The sequence below is a fragment of the Mytilus trossulus genome, unplaced genomic scaffold (assembly GCF_036588685.1).
Source record: "Mytilus trossulus isolate FHL-02 unplaced genomic scaffold, PNRI_Mtr1.1.1.hap1 h1tg000050l__unscaffolded, whole genome shotgun sequence".
Taxonomy (NCBI): Eukaryota; Metazoa; Mollusca; class Bivalvia; order Mytilida; family Mytilidae; genus Mytilus; species Mytilus trossulus.
In genome coordinates, this window is record NW_026963292.1 from 3,584,026 (window position 1) to 3,601,012 (window position 16,987).

Genomic DNA, 16,987 nt, shown 5'->3' on the forward strand with positions numbered 1-16,987 from the left:
TCCTAAAATTTTGATAATTTTTAGCTGAAAAGTGACAATACAAGCCTTCCATAGATATCGAATATGACGTTGTTCTGGGCAATCCTTCTGATCCAACCTTTATATATGCAGAGTCTATGATTTTCTTAAATTTTGTGGACATTGAAAGACCAGGGTGGTCTCGCCCTCATTTAAGCGGTCTCAGGTAGCTTTTCACTATATATTTTGAATATCCAACTGGCACTTTGGGCGCTCCGTAAACATAAAAGACAGGAAGTCTTCCCAAATTTGTTTTAGTCACGTGTGTATCTACCTATTGACTAAATGTCTGCATAATATTACAAAGATTGAGCAATTAGGGGGCTCTCACTATTGCCCTGTGCCCTTTGTCCTAAAATTTTGATAATTTTTAGCCGAAAAGTGACAATACAAGCCTTCTATAGATATCGAATATGACATTATTCTGGGCAATCCTTCTGATACAACCTTTATATATACGGAGTCTATGACTTGCTTAAATTTTGTGGACATTGAAAGACCAGGGGGTCTCATCCTCATTTAAGCGGTCTCAGGTAGCTTTTCACTATATATTTTGAATATCCAACTGGCACTTTGGGCGCTCCGCAAACAAAAAAGACAGGAAGTCTACCCAAATTCCTTTTAGTCACGGTTGTATCTACCTATTGACTAAATGTCTGCATAATATTAGAAAGATTGAGCAGTTAGGGGGCTCTAACCATTGCCCTGTGCCCTTTGTCCTAAAATTTTGAAAATATTTAGCTGAAAAGTGACAATACAAGCCCTCCATAGATATCGAATATGACATTATTCTGGGCAATCCTTCTGATACAACCTTTATATATACAGAGTCTATGATTGACTTAAATTTTGTGGACATTGAAAGACCAGGGGGTCTCACCCTCATTTAAGCGGTCTCGGGTAGCTTTTCACTATAATATTTTGAATATCCAACTGGCACTTTGGGCGCTCCGTAAACATAAAAGACAGGAAGTCTACCCAAATTCCTTTTAGTCACGTGTGTATACACCTATTGACTAAATGTCTGCATAATATTAGAAAGATTGAGCAATTAGGGGGCTCTCACTATTGCCCTGTGCCCTTTGTCATAAAATTTGATAATTTTTAGCTGAAAAGTGACAATACAAGCCCTCCATAGATATCGATTATGACATTATTCTGGGCAATCCTTCTGATACATCCTTAATATATGCAGAGTCTATGATTTACTTAAATTTTGTGGACATTGAAAGACCAGGGGGGTCTCACCCTCATTTAAGCGGTTTCAGGTAGTTTTTCATTATATATTTTGAATATCCAACTGGTACTTTGGGCGCTCCGTAAACATAAAAGACAGGAAGTCTACCCAAATTCCTTTTAGTCACGTGTGTATATACCTATTGACTAAATGTCTGCATAATATTAGAAAGATTGAGCAATTAGGGGGCTCTCACTATTGCCCTGTGCCCTTTGTCCTAAAATTTTGATAATTTTTAGCTGAAAAGTGACAATACAAGCCTTCCATAGATATCGAATATGACGTTGTTCTGGGCAATCCTTCTGATCCAACCTTTATATATGCAGAGTCTATGATTTTCTTAAATTTTGTGGACATTGAAAGACCAGGGTGGTCTCGCCCTCATTTAAGCGGTCTCAGGTAGCTTTTCACTATATATTTTGAATATCCAACTGGCACTTTGGGCGCTCCGTAAACATAAAAGACAGGAAGTCTTCCCAAATTTCTTTTAGTCACGTGTGTATCTACCTATTGACTAAATGTCTGCAAAATATTACAAAGATTGAGCAATTAGGGGGCTCTCACTATTGCCCTGTGCCCTTTGTCCTAAAATTTTGATAATTTTTAGCCGAAAAGTGACAATACAAGCCTTCTATAGATATCGAATATGACATTATTCTGGGCAATCCTTCTGATACAACCTTTATATATACGGAGTCTATGACTTGCTTAAATTTTGTGGACATTGAAAGACCAGGGGGGTCTCATCCTCATTTAAGCGGTCTCAGGTAGCTTTTCACTATATATTTTGAATATCCAACTGGCACTTTGGGCGCTCCGCAAACAAAAAAGACAGGAAGTCTACCCAAATTCCTTTTAGTCACGGTTGTATCTACCTATTGACTAAATGTCTGCATAATATTAGAAAGATTGAACAGTTAGGGGGCTCTAACCATTGCCCTGTGCCCTTTGTCCTAAAATTTTGATAATATTTAGCTGAAAAGTGACAATACAAGCCCTCCATAGATATCGAATATGACATTATTCTGGGCAATCCTTCTGATACAACCTTTATATATACAGAGTCTATGATTGACTTAAATTTTGTGGACATTGAAAGACCAGGGGGGTCTCACCCTCATTTAAGCGGTCTCGGGTAGCTTTTCACTATAATATTTTGAATATCAAACTGGCACTTTGGGCGCTCCGTAAACATAAAAGACAGGAAGTCTACCCAAATTCCTTTTAGTCACGTGTGTATACACCTATTGACTAAATGTCTGCATAATATTAGAAAGATTGAGCAATTAGGGGGCTCTCACTATTGCCCTGTGCCCTTTGTCATAAAATTTGATAATTTTTAGCTGAAAAGTGACAATACAAGTCCTCCATAGATATCGAATATGACATTATTCTGGGCAATCCTTCTGATACAACCTTTATATATATACAGAGTCTATGATTTATTAAAATTTAGTGGGCAGTGAAAGAACAGGGGGTCTCACCCTCATTTAAGCGGTCTCAGGTAGCTTTTCACTATATATTTTGAATATCCAACTGGCACTTTGGGCGCTCCTTAAACATAAAAGACAGGAAGTTTACCCAAATCCTTTTAGTCACGTGTGTATATACCTATTGACTAAATGTCTGCATAATATTAGAAAGATTGAGCAATTAGGGGGCTCTCACTATTGCCCTGTGCCCTTTGTCTTAAAATTTTGATAATTTTTAGCTGAAAAGTGACAATACAAGCCTTCCATAGATATCGAATATGACGTTATTCTGGGCAATCCTTCTGATACAACCTTTATATATACAGAGTCTATGATTTTCTTAAATTTTGTGGACATTGAAAGACCAGGGTGGTCTCGCCCTCATTTAAGCGGTCTCAGGTAGCTTTTCACTATATATTTTGAATATCCAACTGGCACTTTGGGCGCTCCGTAAACATAAAAGACAGGAAGTCTTCCCAAATTTCTTTTAGTCACGTGTGTATCTACCTATTGACTAAATGTCTGCATAATATTTGAAAGATTGAGCAATTAGGGGGCTCTCACTATTACCATGTGCCCTTTGTCCTAAAATTTTGATAATTTTTAGCTTAAAAGTGACAATACAAGCCCTCCATATATATCGATTATGACATTATTCTGGGCAATCCTTCTGATACAACCTTTATATATACAGAGTCTATGATTTACTAAAATTTTGTGGACATTGAAAGACCAGGGGGGTCTCACCCTCATTTAAGCGGTCTCAGGTAGGTTTTCACTATATATTTTGAATATCCAACTGGCACTTTGGGCGCTCCGCAAACAAAAAAGACAGGAAGTCTACCCAAATTTCTTTTAGTCACGTGTGTATCTACCTATTGACTAAATGTCTGCATAATATTAGAAAGATTGAGCAGTTAGGGGGCTCTAACCATTGCCCTGTGCCCTTTGTCCTAAAATTTTGATAATATTTAGCTGAAAAGTGACAATACAAGCCCTCCATAGATATCGAATATGACATTATTCTGGGCAATCCTTCTGATACAACCTTTATATATACAGAGTCTATGATTTACTAAAATTTTGTGGACATTGAAAGACCAGGGGGGTCTCACCCTCATTTAAGCGGTCTCAGGTAGCTTTTCACTATATATTTTGAATATCCAACTGGCACTTTGGGCGCTACTTAAACATAAAAGACAGGAAGTCTACCCAAATTCCTTTTAGTCACGTGTGAATATACCTATTGACTAAATGTCTGCATAATATTAGAAAGATTGAGCAATTAGTGGGCTCTCACCATTGCCCTATGCCCTTTGTCCTAAAATTTTGATAATTTTTAGCTGAAAAGTGACAATACAAACCCTCCATAGATATCGATTATGACATTATTCTGGGCAATCCTTCTGATACAACCTTTATATATATACAGAGTCTATGATTTATTAAAATTTAGTGGGCAGTGAAAGAACAGGGGGTCTCACCCTCATTTAAGCGGTCTCAGGTAGCTTTTCACTATATATTTTGAATATCCAACTGGCACTTTGGGCGCTCCGTAAACATAAAAGACAGGAAGTCTACCCAAATTCCTTTTAGTCACGTGTGTATCTACCTATTGACTAAATGTATGCATAATATAGGAAAGATTGAGCAATTAGGGGGCTCTCACCATTGCCCTGTGCCCTTTGTCCTAAAATTTTGATAATTTTTAGCTGAAAAGTGACTATACAAGCCCTCCATAGTTATCGAAAATGACATTATTCTGGGCAATCCTTCTGATACAACCTTTATATATACAGAGTCTATGATTTATTAAAGTTTTGTGGACATTGATAGACCAGGGTGGTCTCACTCTCATTTAAGCGGTCTCAGGTAGCTTTTCACTCTATATTTCTTTTATGGGCTTTCCATAAATATTTCTTTTTATAATCCTAATTGTTTTCTAGAGTAATCGGTTTTTGTTTTTGATTTTAAGAAAAATCCTGTATAAAAGTACTGTACCTCTTTGATTTTTTTATTGACAACAATGTGTATTACATTTAGACAAATATGCAAATTAGAAAAGGGTTTATATTCGAGAACAACGAGAATTTGCGACAGCTTGAAGAGGTCATGAAACTATTTCCTACGTATCTTATCAGTTCTTTTTACTATAAAAATCATGCTTTTAATGTTATTAAGAATTATTCTTTGTTTTCAACTTAATTTTGAATATCCAACCGACTGCTAGCAGCCGGTTGGATATTGAATATCGAATATCGAATAACGAACCGGCTGCTAACTTCACACACATGTCATTATCTTGAATATTATTATAGATAAAGATAAACTGTAAACAGCAAAAATGATCAGCAAAGTGAGATCTACAAATAAGTCAATTTGACCAAAATTGTCAATTGACCTCTTAAGGAGTTATTGCCCTTTAAAGACTTTTTTCACAATTTGTTCATCATGTTGACTTACTTTAAAAAATCTTCTCCTTTGAAACTGCTGTATCAATTTCAGCCAAACTTAGGCTAAATGAGTTTCAGAGTTTCAGAGTATCTAGTATAAATTTTATATTTCATTTCCTTGTACGTCAAGAAACATAGCTTCTATGGCTAAAATAGAACATAGGAGAAAATGATTTTTTTTTGCTTTTGAAGAGAATAGGACGATTCAAAGAACATTTAAATAAATTGAAAAGCCAAAATAATCATTGATGAGAGATTAAACCAAAAAAATTCAGGTGAGCGATTCAGGCTCTTGAGAGCCTCTTGTTTTTCACTCTATCCGGTCCTGCTTTTTTTTTTTTAGTTTTTTCAAATCTTTTCTTGGCTGTTTCTGACATATGTCCTATTTTTTACATGGTTCACACCACCTTGAAATATCCTCATAGATGAACAAGTAGAAACAAATGAAATAGTAACTTTTCAATTTTTTTGTTACCACATATATGATTAATTGCTTGCTTTTTGCTTAATGTCAAGTGACTCATCTATCATGTTCAGGTTGACCTTAGGCAGCAACCATTTGATTATCCGTGGTGTGCTCTGGATGTTTTTCCCGAACAATAATGGTGACAAGTCGAATTATTTTTATTTTATTTTAGAATAACATATAGTGGCAGTTGAGGGTGAAACAAACAATTTCATTTTTTTAAGGTAAAAAACAAATTATTTTTTCCACCAAATGGTAAACAACCCCCCCCCCCCCAAAAAAAAAAAAAGAAGGATAATATACAAACCACAACAAAGAAAACTCAAAGATCCAACAATAAAATGAAGATAATCTTAGATGCCCTGTATTGGAAGGGTAAGGAATCCTGCTCCATGTATGACATTCATATGTTGTTCATGTAAAAAAAAACCATTTCGTGGCCTTTTATAGCTAACTACACAGCTACTTTTGCATAGGTACTATTTCTGTACTAAACATATGTAGTACTGGAAATTTACTTTTAATATTTAGTACTATTTCTTTACTTTAAAATAATTGTAACATTTAGGTACTTGTATTTTACAGTACTTGATTTGTACTAAATATTTTGGTGCAGAAATAATACAATATTCCAAGTTTGAAAAACATAATTTTAAGAAATGGAAAAACTTTCAAAATGCCGAAAATGTAACAGTAGTAACCAAAAATCTGTAGTACCTCAATTTCAAGTACAAATTAAGTACTGTAAAATACAGGTACCTACATATTACAATGATTTTGAAGTAACAAAATAGTACTGAATATTAAAGTAAATTTCTAGTACTACATATTTTAATTTTAGTACAAAAATAGTACCTATGCAAACGTAGCTGTGTATGCAAAGATCAACTTGAAGGCCACCCACTATGAAGTAAGATACCTTTTAACCCCGCCACATTATTTATGTATGTGCCTGTCCCAAGTCAGGAGCCTGTAATTCAGTGGTTGTCGTTTGTTTATGTGTTACACATTTGTTTTTCGTTAATTTTCTTACATAAATAAGGCCGTTAGTTTTCTCGTTTGAATTGTTTTACATTGTCTTATCGAGGCCTTTTATAACTGACTATGCGGTATGGGCTTTGTTCATTGTTGAAGGCCGTACGGTGACTTATAGTTGTTTATTTGTGTGTTATTTTGGTCTCTTGTGGAGAGTTGTCTCATTTGCAATCATACCACATCTTCTTTTTTTTTTTAAATATTCATGCAGACGATAAGTCAAACTCGGTAGGTCACAATCAGGGAAAAGATGAAAAGATGTCGCGATCGTCGTTTCAAATTTAAGAACAATTCCACAAATGCACCTGGGGACGGGGTGTTTTACCGGTTAAAACGACATTTAGCTGAAGCTATCGTATGAAGCGTTTCGAATCGAAGTAATACAAAAAAAAAGAATAAAGATTTCGTATAGATCTATTGATTTTTTCACGAAAATTAGTGAACAGAATGTACTAATTTACAAAAGAATAGTAAACATAGTTCATACTTCGTATCTTTGGTTTTTCTCGACATTGAAAACATTTTGAGACACAAAGACTTAAAAAATAGATATATATATTAATAGGAAGATGTGGCATTAGTGCCAATTAGACAACATTCAATCCAAATAACAATTTATAAAAGTAAACCATTATAGGTATATTTTTTTTTATCTATATACAAGGTACAAATGTTGCGTTAATATGCTTGAGTATCCCTGAATGAGTATGTCAATAAAAACTGACAGTCCCGAAATAGCACAATCGTGTTGAAAGTTGATTTTTATACACCAACCAATCAATTAATCCACGCTTCCTATCATGGCCTATTGAATTATTTCGTGGCGGACAGTACTTTTTGGTGAAGGAAGTTGGAGTCCGGAGTGCTCGGAGAGAACAATCAAACTTCGGCAGTTTAGTGATTCAATCACTATTAGACCAATCGACTACCAAGGCCGATAAATGATAATAACTATGAAATCTAAAATAATTGATGTTTTAATCCAATTGAAAACGTCAACTACGATTTTCAGTTGTGCAACAACGATATATGAATCGGCTTGATCTTTAAATATGCAAGTCTCGTTGAATGTCCACTGTTTTTAGAGATTTAAGTAAAATCAACATATCTTTTTTTTTCTTTAGAAAAAACATCCTTGAATAAGATCCTTGTTTCAAGTACATTAACCGGATTTCCCCATCCTATTTATAAAGTCGGTAGTCTCGTACTTGTGTACTTAGAACTAGTTCAAAAGGTCATAGGTTCAGACCGATAACGGGACAAATTTGTTTACATAGATGACTCGTCTTTTTGTGATAGTCGTTTTGTAAACCACCAAATAAAATCTTCGGTTCATTGAAAGATGTGGTCTGAGTGCCAATGAGACAACTCTCCATCCAAATAACAATTTATAAAAGTAAACCATTATTGGTCAATGTACGGCCTTCAACACGGAGCCTTGGCTCACACCGAACAAAAAGCTATAAAAGGCCCCTTACTAGTGTAAAACCATTCAAACGGGAAAACCAAGTGTTATAGTAGTCTCAGGTTTAATATATATAAAAAACGAGAAATGAGAAACACGTACAAATTACAGAAACAAACGACAACTACTGTACATTAGATCACTGACTTATATACAAGAAATTGAATTATATATCCCCTAGCAATGGTGGTACTACAGATTCAGCAAATTATTTTGATGTTCAATGAAGAACAAATAACCATTTAAAAAACCCGAAGAAAGTAAAAAAAATATAACAAAAACAATCATGTTTAAAAACATAAAATAGACACTATACACAAGTGTATCAGTGGCGGATCTAGAAATTTTCATAAGTGGTGGCCCATTGACTGCCTAAGAGGGGGCCCGCTCCAGTCAAGCTTCAGGGATTCCCTCTATAATCAACCATTTTCCCCGAGAAAAAAGCTAGGGGCGGGATCCCTCTAAATCTGACTCTGTGCATGAATCTCTAATGAATATTAATTGGTGTCAACCAAAACGATTATATTCGGATCGAAACAACAATCTAAAAAAAACCAAATGAATAAAATATCACTGTTTTGCTCTAGTCTTATATCTCCAAAGATCGCATTAAAAGCATTTGTCTATACCATGTAAACTGTTAATTGTTCTTTTTATTACGAGTTTATTGAGAGTACCGGATATGAATGCATCAGACATCTTTTTTTTTTTACTTCTGTATCATCTTTTTGAAGTCATGATAATTTGTCCCATCTTCCCACATTGTACCATGTATGATTCGCGTTATATACTTGTTGTAAACTTTCCAAGATAAGTTACTTGCTGATTCATAATAAACAAGCTTTGAATTACCGTTACAATCATCAACAAAAACTGCAACAGCGACCTCTAGAGTGTCCTTCATTGCAGACCAGGCTTCTGGTTTGATGTCATCAACAACATTTAAAACTTCAGAATCATACATCTTACACATCTTTCCTGGCCCGACCTGTATTCCATATTTATCAAAAAGCGATTTGACTTGCGACACAATGTCATATTTGTTTTTTAAGTCTTTAAGTCCGATTATATTGTTCCATACAGTCCAAAGGTCTTTTAGAGTATGAATTTCTTGATATTTTCCAACGGTAAAAGAGTTTGCTCCAACAAATATATCAGAAATTTTCCATTCCGGATCTGGTGCAACAAGAACTGTAATAGTAGTATCTGAAGTATTTGTTATGTTCATAGAATTTCCCATTTTTCTGAAACAATAAATAAAAATTGAGAATGAAAATGAGGAATGTGTCAAAGAGACAACAACCCACCAATAGAAAAAAACCAACAGCATAAGGTCACCAACAAGTCTTCAATGTAGCGAGAAATTCCCACACCCGGAGGCGTCCTTCAGCTGGCCCCTAAATATGAATACTAAGTAATTTAGATTCAGATTCAATGATTTATGTCATGATGGCAATATGAGTTATGAAAAGAGCGAGACGAGAATCAGTGGACCAGTTCTTATTTATAGCAATTTTACTTTTTCGATCAATTGCAAATACGTTATATTTTGGATTTCAAATTATAAAAGATAAAAATAGCTGCCATGGGTAAATTATATAAAAATATGATAAATGATGACACATACAATAGATGAATCTTTAACATTTGTTTCCTACTAAAAAATAACGTTGACATTACTAAATGTTTAATAACTTTGCTTCCAAGATTGATTTAATGCTGTTTCAAACGAAGATTTAAAACAAATAATTTTCATATAGCTCCTTGTTATTTATTTTCATCTTGATTTTTCGCTTTGAAAAAATACTATCAAAAATAAACCATCAAACGGACAAAAGAGTAATAAAAGTTACCTGATGATTCTGTTTTCTTTATAACTTTTGTTTTTATCTTATTCTGTAAATGTAATTAGTAAGAGATGATTACAAGTTACAGGAAATACTTATCATATATATTGTACTGTCTTTAAAAGGATGAAATTAAGCCGAGCAAAAGGTCGAAACAATACATAAGTACTAGGATTTAAATGTAAAATGTAGTTCAAATGATGTTGATGACATACGATATCCCTTTGTTGTTTTATGAAAAAAAGTAAAATCACAAAAATATTGAACTTAGAGGAAAATCAATTCGGAAAGTCCATAATCACATGGCAAAATGAAATAACAAAACGCATCAAAAACGAATAGACAAGAACTGTCATATTCCTGACTTGGTACAGGTATTTTCAAATGTAGAAAATGATGGAATAAACCTGGTTCTATAGCGTTAACCCTCTCACTTTAATGAAAGTTTTATTAATTATTAAAAAAAAACATAGTTACCGTGTTAACTATTGAAGACAGAAAATATGAATAGATTTTTTTTTGGTTTTGTGTTATAACAATTAGTTGTCGTTTAAACTTATCAAATTGTAATCCATGTTTACTTTTTGGAATAGTCATAGAATAATTAATCCTCCATCAATAACATACATAATATGAAATCCATTGAAGGGAATGTATATTTTCGCTGCTATGGTCCTAAACACTATTAACTAAGAAAATAAGTATCGATAACTCACTAAATGTGAAACCAAAATAAACATGAAAACAAGAATTTTAAGGAAATTCTTAACAGTCTCTTTTGCATCTAAAGAATATATAGAGGAACCTCAAACTACAAGATTAATGACAAACCCAAAATAGATAATTACAGATATGTAATTAAATAAAAATTCAGAGGACAAAACATGAACGATACAACTTAGCATAGAGTTGCAATCTGAGGGATAGTAAAATAAATATAAGTTTAAACATTGAAATAAAATATTCAAATCTTTCCTATCTCATAACACTAGCTTCTCAACAGATTCAGTTTTCGGGACTCACTACCAAACCATCGAAATGTCAAGTTCCTAAGTCAAAAAACTGAATGAACGACCAAACTCTGTTTTCTGAGAAAAAGATGTCGAGAAACGTGTATCATCTCTTCGCGATAATTGTTTGCTGTGCCTTAGTACGAAGCTTAAAATGATATTGTTATTTATGCTTTTCGTACTACTCCGAATAACTTTTAACACAAATAGGAATACATGAATGAGCAGTAAGGTATTATCAAATGAAATTTTGCGAATCATAAGTCATTCAAGGCTTCAATGGACATAAATAATGAACTATAAATCTTAGGACTTACATTGTTTGTATTTGATACCTATGATTTTCGTCAACTTGTCAGTTTGTGTGCAGCTGTAACATTAAATCTGCCCATCTGCTGCTTTAAATTTCTCAATTCGTACGGGTACGCCTGCTTATGTTCCCATTATACAAACATTATTAGCAAGTGTGTGCTCCATACACACACACACACACACACACACACACACACACACACACACACACACACACACACACACACACACACACACACACACACACACACACACACACACACACACACACATATATACGTCTTCTATTTCGTGATTATCCCTTGCTTTGACATTATCGTCGAATTAATCTGTTAGTACTTTTATTAGTATTCCAAATGTACTAATATTTTCTTTAATTTTATCATGCTTATATAACATTTATACTTACGAGTATAACAATTGAGGTCTTTCTTTTGGCTGATCTGAAATCTAAAAAAATTAAATTGTGGATTTGTAGTTTTTAAAAATGCTAGCCTTATCAATTCTCTTTTTATGTGCAACAAGCGGTAGATACCAAAGAGACAATCAGCATTAATGGTAGATAAGAAACCGTTAAAACCATGGAAAAATACATTTGTCTGGGGAAAACAATAGTCTACACTGAAAAAATAGAGACTGCATAACATTGACCCATTAAAGAAAAAAACCCTTAAGCAAATATGACAGGCGTACAAAAGTAAAAATACATATCTTGAAAAAAAGTTCTATTGATTACATCTTTTAAATTTTTCTAACATATAAAAAACAAAACCCGCTGCAAAATGTTGACTTCTTTTATGGTTATCAAAACAAAATATAGTTATCCAAATGAATAATCACGCGAGCGCAAAACTTTGTTAACCAAATTTTTGACAAATGGCAAAGGCGTCGCCAGATCCTCAATTTTTGTAAGAAATTTTGTTGATCGTTTTGTCTTCTTTCTATTTTATACCACAGCATGGTCAATTTCTTTTCGGCTTATAAGCTTTCAATGGTTCTTGATACCTTCTGCCTCTTTTTGAAAACATTCCAGAAAGTTCTTATCTCTATGCTAACATATACTTTATATACGGTCAGAAGTTTACAGTCGACACAGATAACAACTATATGAAGTACGCACTTACCACAGCGAAGTTAGATGCCACAGATCTCAATAGTATTCAAACTACTGCATAACAATATGGGACTTCAGAGAAGAGACAGGACAACAACATTAGTCAAAGATCGTTTCTTTTGGTATTGTATGACTGGAGATATTGAGCAGTGCATTCAGAGATGTTCAAGGTGTATATGGCGTAAGACTCCAACCAACAACAGAGCTCCATTGACCAGTATCAGAGTTACTCAACCCATGGAAATAGTCTGTATGGATTTTCTGAAGTTAGAAGATTCAAGGGACCGATACCAGTACGTATAACTGTGTGAAAGTTCTAGTCAGTCATACTTCATTGAGCATAGTTGTAATAGTATCTACCTGTCCAACTCATTAGTAAATTGAATGTAGAAAGGGAGATTTACGAAGGATTTTGAAAGTGACCTTGACTTTTCAGTTATGAATCTATGATGTCCCATTGACAATTGCATTCATATTGTCATATATGGTTATTCTGTGTAATAGCTTGATTTTATTATATCAGTCTTTACTATGTTGTATTTTATATAAGGGATCACTGTTTTCCTAGATCCTAGTATTTACTATCGTGTATTATTTTCAGGACACATAGATTATGATGTCCCTGTAACATACTGGTTGTACTGTAGATGTTAGATATATAACCTGGTTCCACAGACTGGTAAGGTTCATATTATATTATTATATTAAACCTACATAGTTATTTCACATTACAGTAGTGCATACGAACTTAATAGAATACTACAGTGAACATATACTTACCTTTGTATGCTAAAGGTTTTATGAATTACACATGTAAATGATGTACGATACACTCGACTTGTTAATTATACGCTTGGTTGATTATAATGTTATACTATTTGATACGACTCATCAAAAGCATGCATTTGTATTTAGAAAGATATGATTGCAAGTGTAATGCATATTGTGAATGTCAACGCATTCTTGATACTCAGTATAGATTATTGTATACGGAATAGAATATCATATGCGATCTTGTAACATTGTTATTACAAGATGTGACTATTGTGACTGTTTTGCTGAATGTGAATTCGTATTACTATAAGACGTGTTTCTGTACTTGTTTATCCCAAATTCATGTATTTAGTTTATATGTTTAATGTTATATTTGTAATTCTCATCTTCTCATTTTGTCAAATGTGTTGACGTCTTTTTATTATATTTAGGTGTTACGGATAGAAAAATTAATCACCGCCTTTATTAATTATATTTGATTTTGTACGATTAATTACGTTTGAAGTTGGATTCATAACAAACTGGACATATATATATTACAGTTAATTGCTATTAATAAGTATTGCAATATGCATTTTGTTTTAATGAATTATCAGTATTTAGTTCTAATATAATCTTAAAGCAATCCTAATTCTAGCTCACTTTTAAATTATAGTTTTTCATAGTTATCAAAAGTACCAGGATTCATGTGTGACGTCATGCTGTTTCTAAATTTCATAAATTCAAATGTAGCATAACGTTTGCCTTTTCGCCATCGTATGTGACGTCATTTTTTTAATTGCGTCGACGCCTGGACTGATTCTTGTGTGTCTATGCTGTATTGAACTTGGCATCATGTATTCGGGTTTAGTTTTCTGTAATAAGTTAATACTTCAGTTTCATTATGAATATATCTTTCACATTCATTTGTTAAAATTTACTGTTTGCAATAGCATGAATCGTTCTATATAATAGTGTTCTTATCCCGGACATAAAAACAATGCCGTATTTAGCAAAACCTTTTCAACTTTTGATCTTCAGTGCTGTACAACTTTGTACTTTTTTCACTTTCGATCTTGTATATCTGGGCGTTATGTATTCGGGTTTAGTTTTCTGTAATTTAGTTTTCTGTAATTAGTTTTTACTTCAGTTTCATTATGTATATCTCTTTCATATTCATTTGTTAAAATTTACTGTTTGCAATAGCGTGAATTGTTTTTATATAATATGAATGTTCTTATCCTGGGCATACAAACAATGCCGTATTTGGCAAAACCTTTTCAACTTTTGATCTTCAGTGCTGTACAATTTTGTATTTTTTTCACTTTCGATCTTTTATATCTGGGCGTCACTGGTGAGTCTCGTGTGGACTAGACGCGTTTTTGGCTTATTGAATTTTAAACCTGATGCTTTTTGTTATCTATTAATCATGCTTTTCTTTGTCTAATATGTTCTGCTTTTTATTTGTATTGTAGTCCTGTAATATTTTGTTTTCATTTCAATGTTATATTTAACTGTGTCATTAAAGTGCGAGGTTTGGCATGCCATAAAACCAGGTTCAACCCACCACTTTTATTCCCCTTTAAAAGTGTCCTGTACCAAGTCAGGAAGATGGCCATTGTTATAATATTGTTCGTTTCTGTGTGTGTGTTGCATTTTAACGTTGAGTCGTTTGTGTTTTCTCTTATTTTTGAGATAAGACGTGGCACGGTACTTGTCTATCCCTAATTCATATACAGTGAAACTTCTCAAAACCGGCCGCCCGTCGGACCACGGGATTCGGCCGGTTTTCAGGGGTGGCCGGTTTATTGAATTTGAGTTTAACAAGAGTTACTTCCCTTCAATATAAGAGTTACTTCCCTTCAATTTGTGTGGATTTGTTTTTTTTTATCATGTATTGTACCTCAATCATAAAGTTTGTTTTATTGTGAAAATTAAGCTTTGTATTCTAAATTGATTATGAAATAAATATTAAAACATCATTTGTATCTTTATTATTTTTTATTTTGCAGGGATAACAAATAAAATGCAACTTTATAACAAAACAGTTTTAATATCAATATATTATGTTATCAAATCAAATGGCATAGTCACACACATATCATCGGTACCATACGTTGACAGAACACAACTTCTTCAAAAAATGTAACAAATGTTTTAAAGATAACATTAAAAGAATAAGTGACTATAACTTTTCAAAAATTGCCTAACAAATATCTTTTTGAAATGATCAAATAAAGTAGCCAAGCTAAAACATTTAATGAAAATTAATTGTCATCCTCCTTGATTAGCGTGGGTGAAGATCATAATCTCTCAACCGATAATTTATTCGATAATTTATTCGGGTATTCATTTGAAATTGACAGGTAAACACTACTCAGTGGCCATGCAGGTGTCTAATTGACCGGATTAACTTGTTTGTTTATACAAAAGTATTATATATGGACTAATGATTACAAATTAGAGGGCCGGTTTTATGAGGTGATATTTTATTGATTTTGATTACACAAATACACACATGACGGCCGGTATCCGGTTTAAAGGGGTGGCCGGTTTTATAAGGTTACCTGACCGTTTATTTACATACACGCTGGCCGGGACTTGTTGTTTTGGCCGGTATGAAGGGAGAACCGGTATTAAGAGGGACCGGTTTAGAGAAGTTTCACTGTATTTGGTTTTGATGTTATATTTGTTATTCTCGTGGTGTTTTGTCTGTTGCTTGGTCCGTTTCGGTGTTGTGTCGTTGTTCTCCTCTTATATTTAATGCGTTTCCCTCGGTTTTAGTTTGTTACCCCGATTTTGTTTTTTGTCCATGGATTTATGAGTTTTGAACAGCGGTATACTACTGTTGCCTTTATTTATTACGCCAGTATAATATTTATATGTTTTTAGTATAAGACTTTAATAAGACTGTGATATTGATAATTGTAATAACTATATGCTATTGTTATTTCAGGGTTATTTATTTATTTCCTATGTTTACTTAATAAAGTGATGTCAAAGAACCCTACACTTGTCGTTTATGGAACCCCCGTAGAACATGACTATCACATTTCGAATAATTAACAATTTTGTTTGGAATGAACAATATTTATTCAAATAATTTGAATTGGATTGGGCAACAGGCATAGCCTATGTAAGCCCCCCTCCACATTAACAATTTTGAAAACAGCTTATTCATTATATCTTATTCCGAAATATCGTCGAACTACTTATATTTAGATCGACATATTTCGTCTGATTTCTTTCACTGTTTATGTATCATGTGTATGACACAGTCGAGTTATCACGATATCAGAAATTTAAAGTAACGTTTGTTCTATAAATATTTTTTTATCAAAAGTCGGCCTCTGTTACATTTAAAGACACAAGTTTTAAAAGGTTAACGAAACAGATCAAACATGCCAGGTTAGTGTTTTAAACTTATTTATTGAACATCTATCATTTTGTTGTTATCATTAATGTTGCTGCAAAACCGATAGATGGATACCCCATATTTTTTTGTTTTTCAATTTGTCTTACTAATCTTTTTGTTGGCAACATATTTATATAATTTCAGTCGGTTGATTTTGAGAAATAAGAATGAAACTATTTTCTTCTGAATTGTCTGCCCCCAAAAATGGCGTTTAGGTTAAGTGGTTTGTGTGGCTTGGCGGTTAAATCATTCGGCACGACAGGGTCTACACAATAGGTCACGTTAATTTTAACGTGTTAGTCGATTAGTACGTTCGAATTTAGTCGTGAATTATGAAGGCGAACCCGATATTTCATAGAGAACTGTTTTAACTGGTTTAAATCAACAAAG